Source organism: Stenella coeruleoalba (assembly GCF_951394435.1).
Source record: "Stenella coeruleoalba genome assembly, contig: scaffold_84, whole genome shotgun sequence".
NCBI lineage: Eukaryota > Metazoa > Chordata > Mammalia > Artiodactyla > Delphinidae > Stenella > Stenella coeruleoalba.
The window spans coordinates 679,819-704,852 of NW_027646246.1; the positions used below are offsets into that span (position 1 = coordinate 679,819).

The 25,034-nt window shown below is 44.8% G+C and overlaps 1 long non-coding RNA gene across 18 annotated transcripts in view; it reads left to right on the top strand.

Moving 5' to 3' along the window:
- LOC307181240 overlaps window positions 1-25,034 on the top strand; it is a 1,005,010-nt gene that overhangs the window by 581,726 nt on the left and 398,250 nt on the right. The window contains exon 1 of one of the 18 annotated variants that reach the window (XR_013826212.1): window positions 6,149-6,184. The exons of 15 other annotated variants lie outside the window; for them this stretch is intronic. This is a non-coding gene — a long non-coding RNA (uncharacterized lncRNA). Of the gene's footprint in view, window positions 1-6,148; window positions 6,185-10,827; window positions 10,921-13,991; window positions 14,080-25,034 lie in introns of those variants that run through there. 2 more of the 18 variants (XR_013826213.1, XR_013826214.1) reach the window with 2 other exon arrangements.

Sequence of the window (25,034 nt, forward strand, 5' to 3'; positions counted from 1 at the left end):
TCCTGTCAGAGTCAGTGGGAGGGAGGGAGGCGGCGGAGCTCTCGAGGGCCGGGTTGGCTGTAGCTCAGGCTCTATATCGTGGAGTCTGCACTGGGCCCCAGGAGCTGAGGTGTCGACCCAGCCATTCTGCACTAGGAAATCTGGTCTGAAGTGCCGGGTGTAGAACCTCTGCATGCGGGACCCTAGGAGCACGTGAAATTAGACAAAGCACAAAGGATAAAAAAGGTTAGACTTGACTTTATTGCCCAGATTCTATTTTTATCTCCCAGGGATTTTTAATGGGCTTTGCTGGGGACAAACCCCTCCTCTGCCTTTTGTCCCGTTCCTCATTCTTGGAGTGCTGAGGGTGCAGACCCTTCTTCTGTAACTGCTGAGTGCTGAGTTGGGAGCCCTCATAACCTGGGGCGAGGGTCAGAGCTTCTCCCCAGCAGCCTCCCGGTGACGTTGATTGTCCCCAGGACCCCTGCCTCCCTGCTCGTCCACCTGAGCACCAGCATTGGAAGTGTTATAGATTCTAATGACCTTTAAGGGTCCAGGAAAGAGATGTGCAGAGACGCTGTGGGGGCCGGTTTCACCCCGCCCCACATTTGTTCGGCCACCTTAGGCTGACCGTCTCTGCCAGCCTAGATGCTCTGACCAGTAGTCTGCGCTTTCTTCAGTTAGGCCCCTGAATTAACGTACAAACAGCACCAGGTGTCAGAGCCCTGCCCGCTCAACTCCCAGACAGTCCAGGGTCAGTGGTGATCAAGGACCATGATGGCTACTGAGTCAACAGCCTTTTGAAGTAAACAGGAGTCCAGCCGGTCTTATTGGCCACCATCATCACGGTGTCTGTAGGCTTTTCTATGGTGACAGTGTGGTATACTGTTCCCCCGCCAAGATTATTAGCTCCCCTCTGGGTGCAGTAAGTCCTGCAAGCAGTAGTCTACTCTTTTGGGACACACTCTTGTTGTTTTATGAGAGAAACTCCAGGTCAAGTGATGTTCACACGAGTCGTCATGGTGCCCTGTTGCCCCCGGTTATCTCTCTGGATGTTGGAGTTGGAGGGCCTCCTCACTCGAGGTCGGTGTGCCCACGGAGCGAACCCTGCAACTTCAGGGCATGGTTGGTGGTTAGGATCACCACGTGGGGTCCTTTTCCCTTAGGAGGGAGGTGGCCTTTTGGGCTGCTGATTTCCAGGTTTTTAGATACCGCCAGTATCTTGGCCAGATGTGGCAGTGGGCCAAGCCCCTTAGTGACCGTAGTTTATCCTACCTGGATGGCATTCTTGCATTGTTCCATTTCAAGTGGTCCCAGTTTTTGCACTAATTCTCCAATGGCGATTCACCTTTCACCGGGAATGTAAAGGTCAAAGGGTTTAGCTAAATTAGGGAGTTCCAGGGCAAGGGTCTGAATTGACTGCTCTTTCCATTCTTGAAAGGCCACTTCTGGATTCTATTCAAAAGGATCATCATCTTTTCCTTTCAGTGTTTCATATAGAGGCCCAGCTAGTAGACTGTAGTTAGGGATCCAGAAGCAGCAAACCCTGGCCTCCCCAGGAACCCCTAAGCTGTCTTCTAGTTTTAGAAAGGGGTAAGGCTGAAAATGGTTTCTTCCCTTTCCTGGGATGGGCTTCTCTGACCTTCTGTGAGAATGAAGCCCAGGCAGGTCACCGCAGTCTGTGATATTTGAGCTTTTTCTTGGACAACTTCTATCCTTTATTGGCTTGGTAGTTCAGAGGCCTCCTTAGTAGGGCTGGTGATCAGAATGTCGTCTGCATATTGAAGGAGGGTTTCCTTTTCCAGAGGTAGAACTTTTAGGTCTTTAGCTAAGCTTTCCCCAAAGATGGTGTGGGAATTTTTGCACCCTTGGGGCCAGACGGCCCGGAAGTATTGTTTTAGTTGTATGTTGAGTCCTGCCACTCACAAGCCAAAATTTCTTGTGACTCTGGGACTAATGGAATACAAAAGAAGGCATCATTGAAGACTAATACAGAATACCATGTCCTGGTGGTTGGTAGAATGACCAGCAGGGTGTAGGAATTAGGAGCAACTGGAGGTATATCCTCGGTGGCTTCACTGACTGTCCTGAAATCCTTTACCAGGTCCCCAGCAGCCCATGGGGCTCTCGTGGTCAGACCAATCCCAGAATATGGAGCTCACCTGGGCAGGTACCCCACCCCCACCCCAGCCCACGGGGCTCTCGTGGTCAGGCCCCTCCCAGGATACAGAGCTACCCTTGCAGGTACCGTGGCAGGGCTGGGCACACAGGAACCGTGCACATAGCCCTCATTGCAGAGCACCCCCAGCTCACCTGTCGCTCAGAGCTGACACAGAGCACCTCAGAGCAGGACTTGAACTAACAAACAGCAGCTGCGACAGGTCTGTGACCCTGGGCATCACTCCGTGAGGCCTCCCTCCACCTGGTCTTCCAGAGACTTCCACTGCACCCGGGGCACCAGGCCTCTGTCTCCAACCACCACCCACCCCTCCTCTGCCTGACTCCTGGGTTCCTCTCATTAGGAGAGGGTTTTCTTGAAGTTGTCTCCCACTCATGGGCCAGATAAAATGATTAGAAAACAAGCCAAAGCTGCAGCCCCTTGTCTATCCTGACTCTCAGGAGCCCACACCTGTTCCTTGGACCTGGCCGGTTCAGCAAGTTCCATTTTCTGCAACTGTGAGCCCCTGAGGGGTGATGATTGGCTGACCTGGGCAGCCTTACCGTGCCGGCCAGCCCTCCCCAGGTGTGCCTGGGTTGAGATCAATATAAATACCACTCCAGGCAGCAAGAGCCCCTGCAGCCGTGCCTGACGCCATTTTCTCTGCCCTGTCAGCAGTCTCGGGGCTGGGCTGGTGGGAGGGAGTGAGAGGCCACGGCTTTGTGGGTGGCCCAGTGTGAGTGGGGCTCTGCTGGACTTTCTGCAGCAGTTGCCAGGCTGCCACCTGCTAAAGAAGAGGATGTGTCACCCATACCTGCTGCTGGAATTTCTCCCTGGGCAGAGGTGAGGAAGGAAAAAAGCAGTGGGGGCAGGGACAGGACGGGTATCTCAGGCAGGGAAATGGAAATCTTCCAGAAGAGCACCCAGGGCCAGGACCATCCTGGCTGGCCTGCAGGCACCAAGTCGGCCGGCATGCTGTCACTCGTGTGGCTCTATGGCCCTTCCTCTAGGCTTTCAAGTCCTTGTATATATTCAGGTGTTTTACCTGGGACGGGTGGGAATAGTTCAGCAGCAACTGGCCTGGGGCTCAGCTCACGTTTACTCACAGATGCCTCGGCACGGTGCCCCAGCTTTGCAATGAGGACGCTTGTTGCGTGGGGGCTGCTGGCTGAATGGGAGACGATTCCCCACCACTGACCAACTTCAGAATTGTTTACAACTGGAGCAAGTGCCCTGATACGGTTTTCCTCTGTGGAACTGGTGGGTTCTGTGTTTTTTTTCTCTTTTTCGTTTTTGGTTCAAGGTAGATTTTATTCCTCTTTTTTGTATTTACAGATATAAGCATGGAAATAATTTATTCATATAAATACATGTATGTGCAGGGAATAATTGTTTTTTCTGTTTTATTTTTTAAATTTTACTTCTTTTTAATTTTGAATTTTATTTTATATTTTTATACAGCATGTTCTTATTGGTTATCTATTTTATACATATAAATGTATACATGCCAATCCCAGTCTCTCAACTCCTCCCACCACCACCCCCCCAACAGCTTTCCCCCCTTGTTGTCCATACGTTTGTTGTCTACATCTGTTGCTCTGTTTATGCCTTGCAAAATGGTTAATCTGTACAGTTTTTCTAGGTTCCACATATATGCATGAATATACAAGATTTGTTTTTCTCTTTCTGACTTACTTCACTCTGTATGACAGTCTCTAGATCCATCGACGTCTCTACAAATGACCCAATTTCATTCCTTTTCATGGCTTAGTAATATTCCATTTTATATATGTACCACAGCTTTATGCATTCGTCTGTCTGTGGGCATTTAGGTTGCTTCCATTACCTCGATATTGTAAATAGTGATGCAATGAACATTGCGGTGAATGACTCTTTTTGATTTATGGTTTTGTCTGGGTATATGTCCAGTACTGGGATTGCTGTATCATATGGTAATTCTATTGTTAGTTTCTTAAGAAATTCCATATTGTTCTCCATAATGACTGTATCAATTTATATTCCCAACAATAGTGGAAGAGGGTTCCTTTTCTCCACACCCTTTCCAGCATTTTTTGTTTGTAGATTTTCAATGATGCCTATTCTACCAGGTGTGAGGTGATACCTCATTGTTGAATCCATTTCGTTGAGCAAGGGGTAGCTCTTGTCTATTACATATTTGGCTTATGGAACGGTATCTGTGCTAATTTCAAACTCTGTTTTATGCAGCACCCCAACTCACCTTCCCCCTTAAGCAGGCATAAGTTGGTTTTCTAAACTTGAGACCCTGTTCTGTTTTGTAATTCAGTTCATGTGTAGCCAAGTTCACATTCCGTGTATTAGTGATACCTTATGATGTTTCTTTTTCTGTGTGACTTATTTCACTTAGAATCATCGTGCCTCAATCCACTCATTATGCTGGTACGGGCCTGGTGACATAGATTTCATTGCTGAGTGGTATTCTGTTGTACAGAAGTACCGCAACTTCTTTATCCATTATTTGCTCTCTGGGATATTTAACTTGTGCCGTAGAAGAGATTCCTGTAAAAAGAGCCGTCCCAAATTTTGGGGTTGCTGTGTCTTTTTGATATTAATTTCCCTAAGCTATAGGACCATAAGTGGAAGTGCCCTAGGCTCTGTTGCTTTGTTTTTTAGATGTTTCAGGAAACACCATACACTTCTCCCGAGTGTCTGTTGGCAATTTACATCCCGCCCATCAGCATAACAAGGCTCCCAGTTCTCCATGGCCTGTCCTGCCTTTCTGGATTTTACACTTTTTTCAGATGGCCCTTTTGACCGGGGGGAAGTGAGACTTCATTGTAGTGCAGATTTCCTTTGCAAGCTTGCTTGGTTGGCCAAAAAGGGCGTATGCGTTTTTTCCTGAATATATTCAGGAAAAAACGCATATGCCCTTTTGGGAAAGTGCATCATTGTGGACGTTCTGCCTCTTTTCCTACGCTTTCAATGCAACTCCAGTCTACCTCCTGAAATCGGTATCCTGCAATTCTGCCCCGCTTTCAAGTCCTCTTGGCAGCCTTACTTCAGTCTATTTTTGGACGATAGCTGTCATTTATAACTCTGCAGGTTTGTGAATTACAGAGCCCCTGAGCTCCTTTCTTCAACTCACTTTCTTGTGAGCTGGCCGCAACACTGCAGGATGGCTTCAGGCCCTAATCTGTTTCCGCCACGGCACGCTGAGCCTTTGGTTATTTCCTCTTCCTAGTGGGAAATGAGAGTTAAATTTGCCCTTCCAGACACCTCCAGCTAGTCTCTCATTGGTTCTCCCTATTCCTGTTCATCTTCCGCAGAAATTGCAAACTGGGCCAAACAGGAGGTTAAAGGCGCTGACTGTCCAAGTCGGGAGAGTGTTAGTAAAGCGTCTGGAATGTTGCACCCGAGTACCACGGTATGAAAACTGAGACATATTTGAACACGTCTCCCGATCACACGGTTGATCATACTCTGGGTTCCACATGCATGTTTTAGCTGAAGGAAGAATACCTTAAACCTGGAGAGTTGAGACCTATGGAATGGGTACCATGCAATATGACTTCAAAGGGTCTTCATTTGCTCACCGAACCTCTCCAATCCTATCACTGCTGCATTTATGCCCCAGTACACACGCTTGATTCTCTTTTGGAGACATAGCAATCCCTAGGTTTTAAGATACTTACTAGTCAGGTACATTCTTAGGCGTTTAATATGGGGTGTTGAGTCCATTTCGTTGAGCAAGGAGTAGCTCTTGTCTATTTCATATTTGGCTTAAGGAACTTTATCTGTGCTCATTTCAATCTCTGGTTTTATGCAGCACCCCAACTCACCTTTCCCCTTAAGCAAGCAGAAGTTGGTTTTCTAAATTTGAGACACTGTTCTGTTTTGGAATTCAGTTCCTGTGTAGCCAAGTTTACATTCCGTGTATTAGTGATATCTTTTGATGTTTCTTTTTCTGTGTGACTTATTTCAGTTAGAATCATCGTACCTGAATCCACTCATTATGCTGCTACGGGCCTGATGACATAGATTTCATTGCTGAGTGATATTGCATTGTACGTAAGTACCACAAGTTCTTTATCCATTTTTCACTTTCTGTGATATTGAACTTGTACGGTAAACGAGGTTCTTGTAAACAGAGGCGTCCCAAACTTTGGGGTGGCTGTGTCTTTTTGATTTTAATTTCCCTAAGCTATAGGACCATAAGTGGCAGTGCCCTAGGCTCTGTTGCTTTGCTTTTTACATGTTTCAGGAAACACCATACACTTCTCCCGAGTGTCTGTTGGCAATTTACATCCCGCCCATCAGCATAACAAGGCTCCCAGTTCTCCATTGCCTGTCCTGCCTTTCTGGATTTTACACTTTTTTCAGATGGCCCTTTTGACCGGGGGGAAGTGAGACTTCATTGTAGTGCAGATTTCCTTTGCATGCTTGCTTGGTTGGCCAAAAAGGGCGTATGCGTTTTTTCCTGAATATATTCAGGAAAAAACGCATACGCCCTTTTTGGCCAAGTGCATCATTGTGGACGTTCTGCCTCTTTTCCTATGCTTTCAATGCAATTCCAGTTTACCTCCTGAAATCGGTTTCCTGCAATTCTGCCCCGCTTTCAAGTCCTCTTGGCAGCCTTACTTCAGTCTATTTTTGGACGATAGCTGTCATTTATAACTCTGCAGGTTTGTGAATTACAGTGCCCCTGAGCTCCTTTCTTCAACTCGCTTTCTTGTGACCTGGCCGCAACACCGCAGGATGGCTTCAGGCCCTAATCTGGTTCCGGCATGGCACGCTGAGCCTTTGGTTAATTCCTCTTCCTGGTGGGAAATTAGAGTTAAATTTGCCAATCCAGACACCTCCCGCTTGTCTCTCATTGGTTCTCCCTATTCCTGTACATCTTCCGCAGAAATTGCAAACTGGGCCAAACAGGAGGTTAAAGGCACTGACTCTCCAAGTGGGGAGAGTGTTAGTAAAGCGTCTGGAATGTTGCACCGAAGTACCAGGGGATGAAAACTGAGACATATTTGAACATGTCTCCCGATCACACGGTTGATCATACTCTAGGTTCCACATGCATGTTTTAGCTGAAGAAAGAATACCTTAAACCTGGAGAGTTGAGACCCGTGGAATGGGTTCCATGCAATATGACTTCAAAGGGTCTTCATTTGCTCACCGAATCTCTCCAATCCTATCACTGCTGCGTTTATGACCCTTGTACACACGCTTGATTCTCTTTTGGAGACATAGCAATCCATAGGTTTTAAGATACTTACTAGTCAGGTATATTCTTAGGCGTTTAATATGGGGTGTGGAGTCCATTTCGTTGAGCAAGGAGTAGCTCTTGTCTATTCCATATTTGGCTTAAGGAACTTTATCTTTGCTCATTTCAGTCTCTGGTTTTATGCAGCACCCCAACTCACCTTTCCACTTAAGCAAGCATAAGTTGGTTTTCTAAATTTGAGACCCTGTTCTGTTTTGTAATTCAGTTCCTCTGTAGCCAAGTTTAAATTCCATGTATTAGTGATATTTTTTGATGTTTCTTTTTCTGTTAGACTTATTTCAGTTAGAATCACCATAACCGAATCCACTCATTATGCTGCTACGGGCCTGGTGACATAGATTTCATTGCTGAGTGATATTGCTTTGTACATGAGTACCACAAATTCTTTATCCATTTTTCACTTTCTGTGATATTGAACTTGTACGGTAAACGAGGTTCTTGTAAACAGAGGCGTCCCAAACTTTGGGGTGGCTGTGTCTTTTTGATTTTAATTTCCCTAAGCTATAGGACCATAAGTGGAAGTGCACTAGGCTCTGTTGCTTTGTTTTTTAGATGTTTCAGGAAACACCATACACTTCTCCGGAGTGGCTGTTGGCAATTTACATCCCACCAATCAGCATAACAAGGCTCCCAGTTCTCCATGGCCTGTTGCCTTTCTGGATTTTACACTTTTTTCAGATGGCCCTTTTGACCGGGGGGAAGTGAGACTTCATTGTAGTGCAGATTTCCTTTGCATGCTTGCTTGGTTGGCCAAAAAGGGCGTATGCGTTTTTTCCTGAATATATTCAGGAAAAAACGCATACGCCCTTTTTGGCCAGGTGCATCATTGTGGACGTTCTGCCTCTTTTCCTATGCTTTCAATGCAATTCCAGTCTACATCCTGAAATCGGTTTCCTGCAATTCTGCCCCACTTTCAAGTCCTCTTGGTAGCCTTACTTCAGTCTATTTTTGGACGATAGCTGTCATTTATAACTCTGCTGGTTTGTGAATTGCAGTGCCCCTGAGCTCCTTTCATCAACTCGCTTTCTTGTGACCTGGCCGCAACACCGCAGGATGGCTTCAGGCCCTAATCTGGTTCCGGCACGGCACGCTGAGCCTTTGGTTATTTCCTCTTCCTGGTGGGAAATGAGAGTTAAATTTGCCCGTCCAGACACCTCCAGCTAGTCTCTCATTGGTTCTCGCTATTCCTGTTCATCTTCCGCAGAAATTGCAAACTGGGCCAAACAGGAGGTTAAAGGGACTGACTCTCCAAGTGGGGAGAGTGTTAGTAAAGCGTCTGGAATGTTGCACCCGAGTACCAGGGGAGGAAAACTGAGACATATTTGAACACGTCTCCCGATCACATGGTTGATCATACTCTGGGTTCCACATGCATGTTTTAGCTGAAGGCAGAATACCTTAAACCTGGGTAGTTGAAACCCGTGGAATGGGTACCATGCAATATGACTTCAAAGGGTCTTCATTTGCTCACCGAACCTCTCCAATCCTATCACTGCTGCGTTTATGCCCCTGTACACATGCTTGATTCTCTTTCGGAAACATAGCAATCCATAGGTTTTAAGATACTTACAAGTCAGGTACATTCTTAGGCGTTTAATATGCGGTGTTGAGTCCATTTCGTTGAGCAAGGAGTAGCTCTTGTCTATTCCATATTTGGCTTAAGGAACTTTATCTGTGCTCATTTCAATCTCTGGTTTTATGCAGCACCCCAACTCACCTTTACCCTTAAGCAAGCATAAGTTGTTTTTCTAAATTTGAGACCCTGTTCTGTTCTGTAATTCAGTTCCTGTGTAGCCAAGTTTCCATTCCGTGTATTACTGATATCTTATGATGTTTCTTTTTCTGTGTGACTTATTTCAGTTAGAATCATCATACCTGAATCCACTCATTGTACTGCTAAGGGCCTGATGACATAGATTTCATTGCTGAGTGATATTGCTTTGTAAGTGAATACCACAACTTCTTTATCCATTTTTCACTTTCTGCGATGTTGAACTTGTACTGTAAACGAGGTTCTTGTAAACAGAGCCGTTCCAAACTTTGGGGTGGCCGTGTCTTTTTGATTTTAATTTCCCTAAGCTATAGGACCATAAGTGGAAGTGCCCTAGGCTCTGTTGCTTTGTTTTTTAGATGTTTCAGGAAACACCATACACTTTTCCCAAGTGTCTGTTGGCAATTTACATCCCGCCCATCAGCATAACAAGGCTCCCAGTTCTCAATGGCCTGTTGCCTTTCTGGATTTTACACTTTTTTCAGATGGCCCTTTTGACCGGGGGGAAGTGAGACTTCATTGTAGTGCAGATTTCCTTTGCAAGCTTGCTTGGTTGGCCAAAAAGGGCGTATGCGTTTTTTCCTGAATATATTCAGGAAAAAACGCATACGCCCTTTTTGGCCAAGTGCATCATTGTGGACGTTCTGCCTCTTTTCCTATGCTTTCAATGCAATTCCAGTCTACCTCCTGAAATCGGTTTCCTGCAATTCTGCCCCGCTTTCAAGTCCTCTTGGCAGCCTTACTTCAGTCTATTTTTGGACGATAGCTGTCATTTATAACTCTGCAGGTTTGTGAATTACAGTGCCCCTGAGCTCCTTTCTTCAACTCGCTTTCTTTTGAGCTGGCCGCAACACCGCAGGATGGCTTCAGGCCCTAATCTGGTTCCGGTACGGCACGCTGAGCCTTTGGTTATTTCCTCTTCCTGGTGGGAAATGAGAGTTAAATTTGCCCGTCCAGACACCTCCAGCTAGCCTCTCATTGGTTCTCGCTATTCCTGTTCATCTTCCGCAGAAATTGCAAACTGGGCCAAACAGGAGGTTAAAGGCGCTGACTCTCCAAGTGGGGAGAGTGTTAGTAAAGCGTCTGGAATGTTGCACCCGAGTACCAGGGGAGGAAAACTGAGACATATTTGAACACGTCTCCCGTTCACATGGTTGATCATACTTGGGTTCCACATGCATGTTTTAGCTGAAGGAAGAATACCTTAAACCTGGAGAGTTGAGACCCGTGGAATGGGTACCATGCAATATGACTTCAAAGGGTCTTCATTTGCTCACCGAACCTCTCCAATCCTATCACTGCTGCGTTTATGCCCCTGTACACATGCTTGATTCTCTTTTGGAGACATAGCAATCCATAGGTTTTACGATACTTACTAGTCAGGTACATTCTTAGGCGTTTAATATGCGGTGTTGAGTCCATTTCGTTGAGCAAGGAGTAGCTCTTGTCTATTCCATATTTGACTTAAGGAACTTTATCTGTGCTCATTTCAATCTCTGGTTTTATGCAGCACCCCAACTCACCTTTACCCTTAAGCAAGCATAAGTTGGTTTTCTAAATTTGAGACCCTGTTCTGTTCTGTAATTCAGTTCCTGTGTAGCCAAGTTTACATTCCGTGTATTACTGATATCTTATGATGTTTCTTTTTCTGTGTGACTTATTTCAGTTAGAATCATCATAACTGAATCCACTCATTGTGATGCTAAGGGCCTGATGACATAGATTTCATTGCTGAGTGATATTGCTTTGTAAGTAAATACCACAACTTCTTTATCCATTTTTCACTTTCTGCGATGTTGAACTTGTACTGTAAACGAGGTTCTTGTAAACAGTGGCATCCCAAACTTTGGGGTGGCTGTGTCTTTTTGATTTTAATTTCCCTAAGCTATAGGACCATAAGTGGCAGTGCCCTAGGCTCTGTTGCTTTGTTTTTTAGATGTTTCAGGAAACACCATACACTTCTCCCGAGTGTCTGTTGGCGATTTACATCCCGCCCATCAGCATAACAAGGCTCCCAGTTCTCCATGGCCTGTCCTGCCTTTCTGGATTTTACACTTTTTTCAGATGGCCCTTTTGACCGGGGGGAAGTGAGACTTCATTGTAGTGCAGATTTCCTTTGCAAGCTTGCTTGGTTGGCCAAAAAGGGCGTATGCGTTTTTTCCTGAATATATTCAGGAAAAAACGCATACGCCCTTTTTGGCCAAGTGCATCATTGTGGACGTTCTGCCTCTTTTCCTATGCTTTCAATGCAATTTCAGTCTACCTCCTGAAATCGGTTTCCTGCAATTCTGCCCCGCTTTCAAGTCCTCTTGGCAGCCTTACTTCAGTCTATTTTTGGACGATAGCTGTCATTTATAAGTCTGCAGGTTTGTGAATTACAGTGCCCCTGAGCTCCTTTCTTCAACTCGCTTTCTTGTGACCTGGCCGCAACACCGCAAGATGGCTTCAGGCCCTAATCTGGTTCCGGCCCGGCACGCTGAGCCTTTGGTTAATTCCTCTTCCTGGTGGGAAATGAGAGTTAAATTTGCCCGTCCAGACACCTCCAGCTAGCCTCTCATTGGTTCTCGCTATTCCTGTTCATCTTCCGCAGAAATTGCAAACTGGGCCAAACAGGAGGTTAAAGGGACTGACTCTCCACGTGGGGAGAGTGTTAGTAAAGCGTCTGGAATGTTGCACCCGAGTACCAGGGGAGGAAAACTGAGACATATTTGAACACGTCTCCCGATCACATGGTTGATCATACTCTAGGTTCCACATGCATGTTTTAGCTGAAGGAAGAATACCTTAAACCTGGGTAGTTGAAACCCGTGGAATGGGTACCATGCAATATGACTTCAAAGGGTCTTCATTTGCTCACCGAACCTCTCCAATCCTATCACTGCTGCGTTTATGCCCCTGTACACATGCTTGATTCTCTTTCGGAGACATAGCAATCCATAGGTTTTAAGATACTTACTAGTCAGGTACATTCTTAGGCGTTTAATATGCGGTGTTGAGTCCATTTCGTTGAGCAAGGAGTAGCTCTTGTCTATTCCATATTTGGCTTAAGGAACTTTATCTGTGCTCATTTCAATCTCTGGTTTTATGCAGCACCCCAACTCACCTTTACCCTTAAGCAAGAATAAGTTGGTTTTCTAAATTTGAGACCCTGTTCTGTTCTGTAATTCAGTTCCTGTGTAGCCAAGTTTCCATTCCGTGTATTACTGATATCTTATGATGTTTCTTTTTCTGTGTGACTTATTTCGGTTAGAATCATCATACCTGAATCCACTCATTGTGCTGCTAAGGGCCTGATGACACAGATTTCATTGCTGAGTGATATTGCTTTGTAAGTAAATACCACAACTTCTTTATCCATTTTTCACTTTCTGCGATGTTGAACTTGTACTGTAAACGAGGTTCTTGTAAACAGAGCCGTTCCAAACTTTGGGGTGGCTGTGTCTTTTTGATTTTAATTTCCCTAAGCTATAGGACCATAAGTGGAAGTGCCCTAGGTTCTGTTGCTTTGTTTTTTAGATGTTTCAGGAAACACCATACACTTCTCCCGAGTGGTTGTTGGCAATTTACATCCCGCCCATCAGCATAACAAGGCTCCCAGTTCTCCATGGCCTGTCCTGCCTTTCTGGATTTTACACTTTTTTCAGATGGCCCTTTTGACCGGGGGGAAGTGAGACTTCATTGTAGTGCAGATTTCCTTTGCAAGCTTGCTTGGTTGGCCAAAAAGGGCGTATGCGTTTTTTCCTGAATATATTCAGGAAAAAACGCATACGCCCTTTTTGGCCAAGTGCATCATTGTGGACGTTCTGCCTCTTTTCCTATGCTTTCAATGCAATTCCAGTCTACCTCCTGAAATCGGTTTCCTGCAATTCTGCCCCGCTTTCAAGTCCTCTTGGCAGCCTTACTTCAGTCTATTTTTGGACGATAGCTGTCATTTATAACTCTGCAGGTTTGTGAATTACAGTGCCCCTGAGCTCCTTTCTTCAACTTGCTTTCTTGTGAGCTGGCCGCAACACCGCAGGATGGCTTCAGGCCCTAATCTGGTTCCGGCACGGCACGCTGAGCCTTTGGTTATTTCCTCTTCCTGGTGGGAAATGAGAGTTAAATTTGCCCGTCCAGACACCTTCAGCTAGCCTCTCATTGGTTCTCGCTCTTCCTGTTCATCTTCCGCAGAAATTGCAAACTGGGCCAAACAGGAGGTTAAAGGCGCTGACTCTCCAAGTGGGGAGAGTGTTAGTAAAGCGTCTGGAATGTTGCACCCTAGTACCAGGGGAGGAAAACTGAGACATATTTGAACACGTCTCCCGTTCACATGGTTGATCATACTTGGGTTCCACATGCATGTTTTAGCTGAAGGAAGAATACCTTAAACCTGGAGAGTTGAGACCCGTGTAATGGGTACCATGCAATATGACTTCAAAGGGTCTTCATTTGCTCACCGAACCTCTCCAATCCTATCACTGCTGCGTTTATGCCCCTGTACACATGCTTGATTCTCTTTTGGAGACATAGCAATCCATAGGTTTTACGATACTTACTAGTCAGGTACATTCTTAGGCGTTTAATATGGGGTGTTGAGTCCATTTCGTTGAGCAAGGAGTAGCTCTTGTCTATTCCATATTTGACTTAAGGAACTTTATCTGTGCTCATTTCAATCTCTGGTTTTATGCAGCACCCCAACTCACCTTTACCCTTAAGCAAGCATAAGTTGGTTTTCTAAATTTGAGACCCTGTTCTGTTCTGTAATTCAGTTCCTGTGTAGCCAAGTTTACATTCCGTGTATTAATGATATCTTATGATGTTTCTTTTTCTGTGTGACTTATTTCAGTTAGAATCATCATACCTGAATCCACTCATTGTGATGCTAAGGGCCTGATGACATAGATTTCATTGCTGAGTGATATTGCTTTGTAAGTAAATACCACAACTTCTTTATCCATTTTTCACTTTCTGCGATGTTGAACTTGTACTGTAAACGAGGTTCTTGTAAACAGAGGCGTCCCAAACTTTGGGGTGGCTGTGTCTTTTTGATTTTAATTTCCCTAAGCTATAGGACCATAAGTGGCAGTGCCCTAGGCTCTGTTGCTTTGTTTTTTAGATGTTTCAGGAAACACCATACACTTCTCCCGAGTGTCTGTTGGCAATTTACATCCCGCCCATCAGCATAACAAGGCTCCCAGTTCTCCATGGCCTGTCCTGCCTTTCTGGATTTTACACTTTTTTCAGATGGCCCTTTTGACCGGGGGGAAGTGAGACTTCATTGTAGTGCAGATTTCCTTTGCAAGCTTGCTTGGTTGGCCAAAAAGGGCGTATGCGTTTTTTCCTGAATATATTCAGGAAAAAACGCATACGCCCTTTTTGGCCAAGTGCATCATTGTGGACGTTCTGCCTCTTTTCCTATGCTTTCAATGCAATTCCAGTCTACCTCCTGAAATCGGTTTCCTGCAATTCTGCCCCGCTTTCAAGTCCTCTTGGCAGCCTTACTTCAGTCTATTTTTGGACGATAGCTGTCATTTATAACTCTGCAGGTTTGTGAATTACAGTGCCCCTGAGCTCCTTTCTTCAACTCGCTTTCTTGTGACCTGGCCGCAACACCGCAGGATGGCTTCAGGCCCTAATCTGGTTCCGGCCCGGCACGCTGAGCCTTTGGTTAATTCCTCTTCCTGGTGGGAAATGAGAGTTAAATTTGCCCGTCCAGACACCTCCAGCTAGCCTCTCATTGGTTCTCGCTATTCCTGTTCATCTTCCGCAGAAATTGCAAACTGGGCCAAACAGGAGGTTAAAGGGACTGACTCTCCAAGTGGGGAGAGTGTTAGTAAAGCGTCTGGAATGTTGCACCCGAGTACCAGGGGAGGAAAACTGAGACATATTTGAACACGTCTCCCAATCACATGGTTGATCATACTCTAGGTTCCACATGCATGTTTTAGCTGAAGGAAGAATACCTTAAACCTGGGTAGTTGAAACCCGTGGAATGGGTACCATGCAATATGACTTCAAAGGGTTTTCATTTGCTCACCGAACCTCTCCAATCCTATCACTGCTGCGTTTATGCCCCTGTACACATGCTTGATTCTCTTTCGGAGACATAGCAATCCATAGGTTTTAAGATACTTACAAGTCAGGTACATTCTTAAGCGTTTAATATGCGGTGTTGAGTCCATTTCGTTGAGCAAGGAGTAGCTCTTGTCTATTCCATATTTGGCTTAAGGAACTTTATCTGTGCTCATTTCAATCTCTGGTTTTATGCAGCACCCCAACTCACCTTTACCCTTAAGCAAGCATAAGTTGTTTTTCTAAATTTGAGACCCTGTTCTGTTCTGTAATTCAGTTCCTGTGTAGCCAAGTTTCCATTCCGTGTATTACTGATATCTTATGATGTTTCTTTTTCTGTGTGACTTATTTCAGTTAGAATCATCATACTTGAATCCACTCATTGTGCTGCTAAGGGCCTGATGACATAGATTTCATTGCTGAGTGATATTGCTTTGTAAGTGAATACCACAACTTCTTTATCCATTTTTCACTTTCTGCGATGTTGAACTTGTACTGTAAACGAGGTTCTTGTAAACAGAGCCGTTCCAAACTTTGGGGTGGCTGTGTCTTTTTGATTTTAATTTCCCTAAGCTATAGGACCATAAGTGGAAGTGCCCTAGGCTCTGTTGCTTTGTTTTTTAGATGTTTCAGGAAATACCATACACTTCTCCCGAGTGTCTGTTGGCAATTTACATCCCGCCCATCAGCATAACAAGGCTCCCAGTTCTCCATGGCCTGTCCTGCCTTTCTGGATTTTACACTTTTTTCAGATGGCCCTTTTGACCGGGGGGAAGTGAGACTTCATTGTAGTGCAGATTTCCTTTGCAAGCTTGCTTGGTTGGCCAAAAAGGGCGTATGCGTTTTTTCCTGAATATATTCAGGAAAAAACGCATACGCCCTTTTTGGCCAAGTGCATCATTGTGGACGTTCTGCCTCTTTTCCTATGCTTTCAATGCAATTCCAGTCTACCTCCTGAAATCGGTTTCCTGCAATTCTGCCCCGCTTTCAAGTCCTCTTGGCAGCCTTACTTCAGTCTACTTTTGGACGATAGCTGTCATTTATAACTCTGCAGGTTTGTGCATTACAGTGCCCCTGAGCTCCTTTCTTCAACTTGCTTTCTTGTCACCTGGCAGCAACACCGCAGGATGGCTTCAGGCCCTAATCTGGTTCCGGCACGGCACGCTGAGCCTTTGGTTATTTCCTTTTCCTGGTGGGAAATGAGAGTTAAATTTGCCCGTCCAGACACCTCCAGCTAGTCTCTCATTGGTTCTCGCTATTCCTGTTCATCTTCCGCAGAAATTGCAAACTGGGCCAAACAGGAGGTTAAAGGCACTGACTCTCCAAGTGGGGAGAGTGTTAGTAAAGCGTCTGGAATGTTGCACCCGAGTACCAGGGGAGGAAAACTGAGACATATTTGAACACGTCTCCCGTTCACATGGTTGATCATACTTGGGTTCCACATGCGTGTTTTAGTTGAAGGAAGAATACCTTAAACCTGGAGAGTTAAGAACCGTGTAATGGGTACCATGCAATATGACTTCAAAGGGTCTTCATTTGCTCACCGAACCTCTCCAATCCTATCACTGCTGCTTTTATGCCCCTGTACACATGCTTGATTCTCTTTTGGAGACATAGCAATCCATAGGTTTTTAAGATACTTACTAGTCAGGTACATTCTTAGGCATTTAATATGCGATGTTGAGTCCATTTCGTTGAGCAAGGAGTAGCTCTTGTCTATTCCATATTTGACTTAAGGAACTTTATCTGTGCTCATTTCAATCTCTGGTTTTATGCAGCACCCCAACTCACCTTTCCCCTTAAGCAAGCATAAGTTGGTATTCTAAATTTGAGACCCTGTTCTGTTCTGTAATTCAGTTCCTGTGTAGCCAAGTTTACATTCCGTGTATTACTGATATCTTATGATGTTTCTTTTTCTGTGTGACTTACTTCTGTTAGAATCATCATACCTGAATCCACTCATTGTGCTGCTAAGGGCCTGATGACACAGATTTCATTGCTGAGTGATATTGCTTTGTAAGTAAATACCACAACTTCTTTATCCATTTTTCACTTTCTGCGATGTTGAACTTGTACTGTAAACGAGGTTCTTGTAAACAGAGCCGTTCCAAACTTTGGGGTGGCTGTGTCTTTTTGATTTTAATTTCCCTAAGCTATAGGACCATAAGTGGAAGTGCCCTAGGTTCTGTTGCTTTGTTTTTTAGATGTTTCAGGAAACACCATACACTTCTCCCGAGTGGTTGTTGGCAATTTACATCCCGCCCATCAGCATAACAAGGCTCCCAGTTCTCCATGGCCTGTCCTGCCTTTCTGGATTTTACACTTTTTTCAGATGGCCCTTTTGACCGGGGGGAAGTGAGACTTCATTGTAGTGCACATTTCCTTTGCAAGCTTGCTTGGTTGGCCAAAAAGTGCGTATGCGTTTTTTCCTGAATATATTCAGGAAAAAACGCATACGCCCTTTTTGGCCAAGTGCATCATTGTGGACATTCTGCCTCTTTTCCTATGCTTTCAATGCAATTCCAGTCTACCTCCTGAAATCGGTTTCCTGCAATTCTGCCCCGCTTTCAAGTCCTCTTGGAAGCCTTACTTCAGTATATTTTTGGACGATAGCTGTCATTTATAACTCTGCAGGTTTGTGAATTACAGTGCCCCTGAGCTCCTTTCTTCAACTCGCTTTCTTGTGACCTGGCCGCAACACCGCAGGATGGCTTCAGGCCCTAATCTGGTTCCGGTACGGCACGCTGAGCCTTTGGTTATTTCCTCTTCCTGGTGGGAAATGAGAGTTAAATTTGCCCGTCCAGACACCTCCAGCTAGCCTCTCATTGGTTCTCGCTATTCCTGTTCATCTTCCGTAGAAATTGCAAACTGGGCCAAACAGGAGGTTAAAGGCGCTGACTCTCCAACTGGGGAGAGTGTTAGTAAAGCGTCTGGAATGTTGCACCCGAGTACCAGGGGAGGAAAACTGAGACATATTTGAACACGTCTCCCGTTCACATGGTTGATCATACTTGGGTTCCACATGCATGTTTTAGCTGAAGGAAGAATACCTAAAACCTGGGTAGTTGAAACCCGTGGAATGGGTACCATGCAATATGACTTCAAAGGGTCTTCATTTGCTCACCGAACCTCTCCAATCCTATCACTGCTGCGTTTATGCCCCTGTACACATGCTTGATTCTCTTTCGGAGACATAGCAATCCCTAGATTTTAAGATACTTACTAGTCAGGTACATTCTTAGGCGTTTAATATGGGGTTTTGAGTCCATTTCTTTGAGCAAGGAGTAGCTCTTGTCTATTCCATATTTGGCTTAAGGAACTTTATCTGTGCTCATTTCAATCTCTGGTTTTATGCAGCACCCCAACTCACCTTTACCCTTAAGCAAGCATAGGTTGGTTTTCTAAATTTGAGACCCTGTTCTGTTCTGTAATTCAGTTCCTGTGTAGCCAAGTTTACATTCCGTGTATTAGTGATATCTTATGATGTTTCTGTTTCTGTGTGACTTATTTCAGTTAGAATCATCATACCTGAATCCACTCATTGTGCTGCTAAGGGCCTGATGACACAGATTTCATTGCTGAGTGATATTGCTTTGTAAGTAAATACCACAACTTCTTTATCCATTTTTCACTTTCTGCGATGTTGAACTTGTACTGTAAACGAGGTTCTTGTAAACAGAGCCGATCCAAACTTTGGGATGGTTGTGTCTTTTTGATTTTAATTTCCCTAAGCTATAGGACCATAAGTGGAAGTGCCCTAGGTTCTGTTGCTTTGTTTTTTAGATGTTTCAGGAAACACCATACACTTCTCCCGAGTGGTTGTTGGCAATTTACATCCCGCCCATCAGCATAACAAGGCTCCCAGTTCTCCATGGCCTGTCCTGCCTTTCTGGATTTTACCCTTTTTTCAGATGGCCCTTTTGACCGGGGGGAAGTGAGACTTCATTGTAGTGCAGATTTCCTTTGCAAGCTTGCTTGGTTGGCCAAAAAGGGCGTATGCGTTTTTTCCTGAATATATTCAGGAAAAAACGCATACGCCCTTTTTGGCCAAGTGCATCATTGTGTATGTTCTGCCTCTTTTCCTATGCTTTCAATGCAATTCCAGTCTACCTCCTGAAATCGGTTTCCTGCAATTCTGCTCCGCTTTCAAGTCCTCTTGGCAGCCTTACTTCAGTCTATTTTTGGACGATAGCTCTCATTTATAACTCTGCAGGTTTGTGAATTACAGTGCCCCTGAGCTCCTTTCTTCAACTCGCTTTCTTGTGACCTGGCCACAACACCGCAGGATGGCTTCAGGCCCTAATCTGTTTCCGGCCCGCCATGCTGAGCCTTTGGTTAATTCCTCTTCCTGGTGGGAAATGAGAGTTAAATTTGCCCGTCCAGACACCTCCAGCTAGCCTCTCATTGGTTCTCGCTATTCCTGTTCATCTTCCACAGAAATTGCAAACTGGGCCAAACAGGAGGTTAAAGGGACTGACTCTCCAAGTCGGGAGAGTGTTAGTAAAGCGTCTGGAATGTTGCACCCGAGTACCAGGGGAGGAAAACTGAGACATATTTGAATACGTCTCCCGTTCACATGGTTGATCATACTCTGGGTTCCACATGCATGTTTTAGCTGAAGGAAGAATACCTTAAACCTGGAGAGTTGAGACCCGTGTAATGGGTACCATGCAATATGACTTCAAAGGGTCTTCATATGCTCACTGAACCTCTCCAATCCTATCACTGCTGCGTTTATGCCCCTGTACACATGCTTGATTCTCTTTTGGAGACATAGCAATCCATAGGTTTTAAGATACTTACAAGTCAGGTACATTCTTAGGCGTTTAATATGGGGTGTTGAGTCCATTTCGTTGAGCAAGGAGTAGCTCTTGTCTATTCCATATTTGGCTTAAGGAACTTTATCTGTGCTCATTTCAATCTCTGGTTTTATGCAGCACCCCAACTCACCTTTCCCCTTAAGCAAGCATAAGTTGGTTTTCTAAATTTGAGACCCTGTTCTGTTCTGTAATTCAGTTCCTGTGTAGCCAAGTTTACATTCCGTGTATTACTGATATCTTATGATGTTTCTGTTTCTGTGTGACTTATTTCAGTTAGAATCATCATACCTGAATCCACTCATTGTGCTGCTAAGGGCCTGATGACACAGATTTCATTGTTGAGTGATATTGCTTTGTAAGTAAATACCACAACTTCTTTATCCATTTTTCACTTTCTGCGATGTTGAACTTGTACTGTAAACGAGGTTCTTGTAAACAGAGCCATTCGAAACTTTGGGGTGGCTGTGTCTTTTTGAATTTAAATTCCCTAAGCTATAGGACCATAAGTGGAAGTGCCCTAGGCTCTGTTGCTTTGTTTTTTAGATGTTTCAGGAAACACCATACACTTCTCCCGAGTGTTTGTTGGCAATTTACATCCCGCCCTTCAGCATAACAAGGCTCCCAGTTCTCCATGGCCTGTCCTGCCTTTCTGGATTTTACACTTTTTTCAGATGGCCCTTTTGACCGGGGGGAAGTGAGACTTCATTGTAGTGCAGATTTCCTTTGCAAGCTTGCTTGGTTGGCCAAAAAGTGCGTATGCGTTTTTTCCTGAATATATTCAGGAAAAAACACATACGCCCTTTTTGGCCAAGTGCATCATTGTGGACGTTCTGCCTCTTTTCCTATGCTTTCAATGCAATTCCAGTCTACCTCCTGAAATCGGTTTCCTGCAATTCTGCCCCGCTTTCAAGTCCTCTTGGCAGCCTTACTTCAGTCTATTTTTGGACGATAGCTCTCATTTATAACTCTGCAGGTTTGTGAATTACAGTGCCCCTGAGCTCCTTTCTTCAACTTGCTTTCTTGTGACCTGGCCGCAACACCGCAGGATGGCTTCAGGCCCTAATCTGGTTCCGGAACGGCACGCTGAGCATTTGGTTATTTCCTCTTCCTGGTGGGAAATGAGAGTTAAATTTGCCCGTCCAGACACCTCCAGCTAGCCTCTTATTGGTTCTCGCTATTCCTGTTCATCTTCCGCAGAAATTGCAAACTGAGCCAAACAGGAGGTTAAAGGCGCTGACTCTCCAAGTGGGGAGAGTGTTAGTAAAGCGTCTGGAATGTTGCACCCGAGTACCAGGGGAGGAAAACTGAGACATATTTGAACACGTCTCCCGTTCACATGGTTGATCATACTCTGGGTTCCACATGCATGTTTTAGCTGAAGGAAGAATACCTTAAACCTGGAGAGTTGAGACCCGTGTAATGGGTACCATGCAATATGACTTCAAAGGGTCTTCATTTGCTCACCGAACCTCTCCAATCCTATCACTGCTGCGTTTATGCCCCTGTACACACGCTTGATTCTCTTTTGGAGACATAGCAATCCATAGGTTTTAAGATAATTACTAGTCAGGTACATTCTTAGGCGTTTAATATGGGGTGTTGAGTGCATTTCGTTGAGCAAGGAGTAGCTTTTGTCTATTCCATATTTGGCTTAAGGAACTTTATCTGTGCTCATTTCAATCTCTGGTTTTATGCAGCACCCCAACTCACCTTTCCCCTTAAGCAAGCATAAGTTGGTTTTCTAAATTTGAGACCCTTTTCTGTTTTGGAATGCAGTTCCTGTGTAGCCAAGTTTACATTCCGTGCATTAGTGATATCTTATGATGTTTCTTTTTCTGTGTGACTTATTTCAGTTAGAATCATCGTACCTGAATCCACTCATTATGCTGCTACGGGCCTGATGACATAGATTTCATTGCTGAGTGATACTGCATTGTACGTAAGTACCACAAGTTCTTTATCCATTTTTCACTTTCTGTGATATTGAACTTGTACGGTAAACGAGGTTCTTGTAAACGGAGGCGTCCCAAACTTTGGGGTGGCTGTGTCTTTTTGATTTTAATTTCCCTAAGCTATAGGACCATAAGTGGAAGTGCCCTAGGCTCTGTTGCTTTGTTTTTTAGATGTTTCAGGAAACACCATACACTTCTCCTGAGTGTCTGTTGGCAATTTACATCCCGCCCATCAGCATAACAAGGCTCCCAGTTCTCAATGGCCTGTTGCCTTTCTGGATTTTACACTTTTTTCAGATGGCCCTTTTGACCAGGGGGAAGTGAGACTTCATTGCAGTGCAGATTTCCTTTGCAAGACTGCTTGGTTGGCCAAAAAGGGCGTATGCGTTTTTTCCTGAATATATTCAGGAAAAAACGCATACGCCCTTTTTGGCCAAGTGCATCATTGTGGACGTTCTGCCTCTTTTCCTATGCTTTCAATGCAATTCCAGTCTACCTCCTGAAATCGGTTTCCTGCAATTCTGCCCCGCTTTCAAGTCCTCTTGGAAGCCTTACTTCAGTATATTTTTGGACGATAGCTGTCATTTATAACTCTGCAGGTTTGTGAATTACAGTGCCCCTGAGCTCCTTTCTTCAACTCGCTTTCTTGTGACCTGGCCGCAACACCGCAGGATGGCTTCAGGCCCTAATCTGGTTCCGGTACGGCACGCTGAGCCTTTGGTTATTTCCTCTTCCTGGTGGGAAATGAGAGTTAAATTTGCCCGTCCAGACACCTCCAGCTAGCCTCTCATTGGTTCTCGCTATTCCTGTTCATCTTCCGCAGAAATTGCAAACTGGGCCAAACAGGAGGTTAAAGGCGCTGACTCTCCAAGTGGGGAGAGTGTTAGTAAAGCGTCTGGAATGTTGCACCCGAGTACCAGGGGAGGAAAACTGAGACATATTTGAACACGTCTCCCGTTCACATGGTTGATCATACTTGGGTTCCACATGCATGTTTTAGCTGAAGGAAGAATACCTAAAACCTGGGTAGTTGAAACCCGTGGAATGGGTACCATGCAATATGACTTCAAAGGGTCTTCATTTGCTCACCGAACCTCTCCAATCCTATCACTGCTGCGTTTATGCCCCTGTACACATGCTTGATTCTCTTTCGGAGACATAGCAATCCATAGGTTTTAAGATACTTACTAGTCAGGTACATTCTTAGGCGTTTAATATACGATGTTGAGTCCATTTCGTTGAGCAAGGAGTAGCTCTTGTCTATTCCATATTTGGCTTAAGGAACTTTATCTGTGCTCATTTCAATCTCTGGTTTTATGCAGCACCCCAACTCACCTTTCCCCTTAAGCAAGCATAAGTTGGTTTTCTAAATTTGAGACCCTGTTCTGTTCTGTAATTCAGTTCCTGTGTAGCCAAGTTTACATTCCGTGTATTAGTGATATCTTATGATGTTTCTGTTTCTGTGTGACTTATTTCAGTTAGAATCATCATACCTGAATCCACTCATTGTGCTGCTAAGGGCCTGATGACACAGATTTCATTGCTGAGTGATATTGCTTTGTAAGTAAATACCACAACTTCTTTATCCATTTTTCACTTTCTGCGATGTTGAACTTGTACTGTAAACGAGGTTCTTGTAAACAGAGCCGATCCAAACTTTGGGATGGTTGTGTCTTTTTGATTTTAATTTCCCTAAGCTATAGGACCATAAGTGGAAGTGCCCTAGGTTCTGTTGCTTTGTTTTTTAGATGTTTCAGGAAACACCATACACTTCTCCCGAGTGGTTGTTGGCAATTTACATCCCGCCCATCAGCATAACAAGGCTCCCAGTTCTCCATGGCCTGTCCTGCCTTTCTGGATTTTACCCTTTTTTCAGATGGCCCTTTTGACCGGGGGGAAGTGAGACTTCATTGTAGTGCAGATTTCCTTTGCAAGCTTGCTTGGTTGGCCAAAAAGGGCGTATGCGTTTTTTCCTGAATATATTCAGGAAAAAACGCATACGCCCTTTTTGGCCAAGTGCATCATTGTGTATGTTCTGCCTCTTTTCCTATGCTTTCAATGCAATTCCAGTCTACCTCCTGAAATCGGTTTCCTGCAATTCTGCTCTGCTTTCAAGTCCTCTTGGCAGCCTTACTTCAGTCTATTTTTGGACGATAGCTCTCATTTATAACTCTGCAGGTTTGTGAATTACAGTGCCCCTGAGCTCCTTTCTTCAACCCGCTTTCTTGTGACCTGGCCACAACACCGCAGGATGGCTTCAGGCCCTAATCTGTTTCCGGCCCGCCATGCTGAGCCTTTGGTTAATTCCTCTTCCTGGTGGGAAATGAGAGTTAAATTTGCCCGTCCAGACACCTCCAGCTAGCCTCTCATTGGTTCTCGCTATTCCTGTTCATCTTCCACAGAAATTGCAAACTGGGCCAAACAGGAGGTTAAAGGGACTGACTCTCCAAGTCGGGAGAGTGTTAGTAAAGCGTCTGGAATGTTGCACCCGAGTACCAGGGGAGGAAAACTGAGACATATTTGAATACGTCTCCCGTTCACATGGTTGATCATACTCTGGGTTCCACATGCATGTTTTAGCTGAAGGAAGAATACCTTAAACCTGGAGAGTTGAGACCCGTGTAATGGGTACCATGCAATATGACTTCAAAGGGTTTTCATATGCTCACTGAACCTCTCCAATCCTATCACTGCTGCGTTTATGCCCCTGTACACATGCTTGATTCTCTTTTGGAGACATAGCAATCCATAGGTTTTAAGATACTTACAAGTCAGGTACATTCTTAGGCGTTTAATATGGGGTGTTGAGTCCATTTCGTTGAGCAAGGAGTAGCTCTTGTCTATTCCATATTTGGCTTAAGGAACTTTATCTGTGCTCATTTCAATCTCTGGTTTTATGCAGCACCCCAACTCACCTTTCCCCTTAAGCAAGCATAAGTTGGTTTTCTAAATTTGAGACCCTGTTCTGTTCTGTAATTCAGTTCCTGTGTAGCCAAGTTTACATTCCGTGTATTACTGATATCTTATGATGTTTCTGTTTCTG